This window comes from Chrysemys picta, chromosome 2, assembly GCF_011386835.1.
Source record: "Chrysemys picta bellii isolate R12L10 chromosome 2, ASM1138683v2, whole genome shotgun sequence".
NCBI lineage: Eukaryota > Metazoa > Chordata > Testudines > Emydidae > Chrysemys > Chrysemys picta.
Window position 1 is genome coordinate 158,800,426 of NC_088792.1, and position 4,719 is coordinate 158,805,144.

Consider the following 4,719-nt stretch of genomic DNA (forward strand, 5'->3'; position numbering starts at 1 on the left):
ACCTTAGAGACTAACAAATTTATTTCCGCATAAGCTTTCGTGGGCTACAGCCCAATTCTTCGGATGCAAGGTGAGTTTCATGCTGGTGAGATGTGCTGGCCTGACAGCCCTGGAGACACCCTCTATCCCTGGAGCTAGCACAGAGCTGGGGCAAGCATCCTCTATACACACACTGGGCCCCACCAATGCTCTCAGCCCCGGAGTTCTCCTCAGCCCACTCGCTCCTGGAGCCACCCAGGCTAAGCAGTGCCAGCTGCAGCAGGGGTTTCACCTGCACACGTGTGAGGTAGACACTCGGCCCCATAAGAACCCACCAGCTCATTCTGGCACAAGGCCAATACCTGTGCAACATGCTTCTCCACATGGGACGGATGCACAGGGCCGGACTCTGCCCACTGGAGAGGATGTCTGAGCAGCCAGGGGTGCTGCTGAGCCCCAGTGTTCAGCCAGGTTAACAGCAGGGAAATCACCGTAGGGTGACTGGTGTGCTGGGGGGAGGGAGCAGGGCAGGGGAATTGCTGGGTGATGCTAGTAGCTATGTGTGTAGGGATAAAGCCAGGCCATGGCAGCAGCCCCAGCAAGGAGAGATGAACAGCCTTTACATGTGCAGGGAGCTCCCCACATGGGAAGTTTGGCCCAGCATCCCTGTAACGGAGGTCTGTGGGCGACACCTACAGGTCAAGCCCTGTCACTTCAGGCCTCTCTCGTGGCTGGCAGCTGCTGGCTGGCTTGCAGGATGACCCTGAGACCTCCTGTTGTCAGAAGCCCACCCAGCCTGTGCTTTTCTTAACCCTTTGGAAGCTGAGCCCTGGGGAACAAGCTGGCTGCAAACAGAAGGCCTAAGGAAGTGGGTACCAGGATAGCAGAGCACTATTAGGCAGAGGGTTCAGCAAACATTCCCTGTCCTACTCCCGGATTGGGACTAGCCCCCTTGACTTGGCTAAGGCTTGGATCTCCCCAGGTTGTGCCCAATCTGCAGAACAGCAGTGGGGTTGTGCTTGTAGGTTATTCTCCACCCCAAGGGCAGCTATGACCAGAGGCAGCACATCTCCCACTTTGAACAGATCCTCACCTTTCCTTCCTGCCTCTAGGACTTCCTTGGCTGCATAATGAGTCTGGCAAGACATGCCATGCGTCTCAATACACTAGCAACTGCTGGAGTAGTAGAAACCATTAGCTGCTATAATGGAGCTTGTGCAGACACTTCTGTAACCTTTACCCAGTTCATGTGACTGGGGCTAGGCCATAAACTGCATCCCAGCAGCCCTGGATATCACACCTTAGATAGGGTGAGTATGTGCAGGTGTAGGCTGTGCGTATATGGGTGGGAGCAGTGGTTTTGTTTATTAAAGTGTGTGGGAGGATACTGTGTTTTATATATATATGAGTGTGTGCATCAGAGAGAGTACATAGTGTTTATGATGTTTGTGTGTAGGTATGAGCAGTGTCCATACCTTTGCATTCACTAACTGCCCTTGTCTCCTTTACCTGCAGAACACAACCCTGGCTGCACAGCAGACAGAGAAAGCAGAGTTACCTCTGTGAAGATGAGACGTTGTGGGGGGTTTCTTCCCTGCAGTTCTCAGTGGAATTTCTACTGCATGCTCCTCTGAGAAGGACTAGATCTCTGCCTGTATCAAACACTGAACACCTGCCCACAGAGCAGCTGGTGGTGCTGATGGGAGAGGGATGCTTTTCCCTCTCACAACTATGCTGTCTTGTTCCTGGTCTTCCTTTAGCATCTATCCTCCCCCCCACACACCCTCCTTCTCATTGCAGTCTCTTCCTCCGTCCCTCCACTGGACGTAGAACACCATGTTTCCCATCCCATGCCAAACCCCGTTGAGTCCAAAGGGTTAAGGGAGACCTAGGTCTGGGAGCGAACTCAGGCAGCACTGGGGGCTAGCTCAGCCACAGGGGGGAACTGCTGCAATGCTGTGCAAGGCCGTGATTTGTGAGGGTTGGCCACTGGCCAGCACTGGGATCAGCCCAAGCAGTGGCCACTAGGTAGAGCTCCAAGCTTGCTATTGTCTGTCAAGGGCAGTGCACATGCAGGGCTGAATTGTTACTAATTTGTATCACCATAAGTGCCTGGGAGTCTGAGTCCTGGACCAGGCCCCCATGGTGCTCAGCACTGTACAAACAGAACAGAGGGCTGGTCCCTGCCCCAAAGAGTTTACAAAACCCATACAACCCCCTTAAAATCAATGGGCATGATGTGCATCCCCATGTTTTGATGGGGTAGGATAGACCAGGGATTCTCAACCTTTTTCTTTCTGAGGCTCACCCCAATATGCTATAAAAATTCCATGGCCCACCGGTGCCACCACAATTGGTTGTCTGCATATAAAAGCCAGGGCCAGTGTTAGGGGGTAGCAAGGAGGGCAATTGCCTGGGGCCTCAAGGCCCATCTCCCCTCTCCCCCCCCCCACCCCCCATGAAGCTACGTTGCTTACTCTTTGGCATCAGCCCTGGGTGGCAGGACTCGGGGCACTGGACTTCAGCCCCATGCAATGGGGCTTTGGCTTTCCGCCCAGGGTTAGATTCTCCGCCTGCTGTCCTGGCTGGGGTCGGTGGCCTGGGCTACACAGGAGGTCAGACTAGGTGATTTAGTGGTCTCTTCGGGCCTTACACTCTGTGTGCTGCGATGCACTATGCAGCATACAACATTCCAATTTGCTAAGGACTTTAAATGCGCTGTGAACTGCTCTTGGCCCTTTTGCATGACTAGCCCCACAGCCGTGCACAGTGGAATCACAGGGGCTTGGCTTAGCTGCCTGAACTTGTCAGGTTCACTGGCCACTGCTTCTGCTCTCACGTCCCTGAGGTGATGCTCCTATAGGACCCAATCCTGCTCCCATTGAAATCAATGGCCGATCTCGCAGCGGGACGAGGATTGTCCCCAACTTGCAAGTACAAACGGTTTGGAAAGGAAGTGTATTTAAAGTGGTTAATATTGTTATTAACACACACAGGCCCCCACTGAGCTCAGAGCCCCATTGCGCCAGGAGCTACCCACACAGAGAGAGACAGTCCCTCTTCCAAAGAGCTTGTGCTGTAAATAAGAGGAATCAGAAATGAAGGGACTTGCCCAAGGACACCCAGTAGATGAGTGGCAGAGCCAGGCCTAGAAACCAGTTCTGTTGACTCCCAGTCCAAGGTCCTGGGCATTAGGTAATGCTGCCTCTCCATTAAACAGTCAGGTTAATATTTTGCCCATTTGTGTGACAGTCTCAAACTCCTTTGCAAACATTAACATTCACTGCAGGTCAGTTTCCTTAGTCACAATACAGAGACTAGGACGGAGAGGGCAGGGCCAGCCTCATTTTCAGCAGGCTGAGCACCCTCGGCTCCCCCCAATGCCAGCTGGAGTTGCATGTGCTCGACTCCTCTAAAAATCAGGCTAGAGGTATCTCAAGTTGGGTGCCAAAAATCTGAGGCCACTTTTGGACAAAGTGCCTGACGTTCCATAGTGAGTCAGTGGCAATGAAGAAGATAGAACCCAGGAATCCAGGGTCCCAGATTCCTGCTCTGGGTACTAGCTAAAACTTTCTTCCAGAGATGGGAATCGAACCCAGGAATTCCAGCTCCCCCTTCCTTTTCCTATCTGCTCAATAACATTCCTTGTCTCCTGTTTTCTTTTCAGTAACTGCTAAATTCAGAATTCCTCTCATTCCAATTCCTTACTCAAACATCACTGCTGAGGGGGAAAGCCTGTCTCTTTAATAAATCACCTTTGATGCATTCCCCCTTTATTTTCCCCCAGGGTAAATAATGTCAGGATATACTTCAATTACACAAAAGCGCAGGTTAATTTTAGACCCAACATTTAGATTTTTGTAAAAACAAGATTTTAAAGCTACTAAGTGCAATTAAAAAAAGCTTCCATTCAACAAAGAACCCTTTGAAAACAGTGTTTTTTTTGTTTCCCCCCCTTTCATGGTGTGCAACCCACACACTACAACATTGGGCTCGTGCATGAGAACACAAAAGGGCAAGAGGCAAATCCAATGTCATTGTCTGTGTAGTCTCGAGAGGAGACAAACAGCATCCATGGTGAAACGTTTAAAATGTAAAAGCTGAATGTCTCAAACACTTTCCATTTTGATAACTTCAGGCTCTGTTAGGATTACAGGAAAAGATGTTTGGTTTTTGGAAGCTGTTGGGCCAAATCCTCAGCTGGTGTAAATCAGCCTCCACCTATTGATTTCAATGTTGATTTACACCTGCTAAGAAGCTGGAGGCTAATCTGGGTATTACTCCCCTTTAAGTTGTAGCATGTTGGAAAACCCTGTGCTATGGTGAATTTCTTTCACATCTCTTTCCACACCTGTTCATAAGTGGCCTGGTCTCTCATTCTGATTGCCACTTAGGAGAACTGGAAATCTCATTGATTCTTGTCCTGGAATTTCATTCAAGAGGCTTCATTATATTCTTTTAGCAAGAGGTGCTCCAATGTACAGAAGTGCCCTTTAACAAGTCCATTCCTTAATTCTTTCAAGTGGGCTTGCTGGAAGCTGGATGTTCTGTACCCTCAACAGGACAAAAATGAGAACCCCACTGGCATTATTTAGTGTGCATCATGGGCCTTGGGGAGGTTAGGTTGACCTCACATATTCTCTTTAAGAACCGGAAAGCTAAAATCTGGGAAGTTCTTGACAGCCAGTCACTGGGCGGAATGTACTTTCCCCTGACGTATCCATTTATTTATTTATTTAT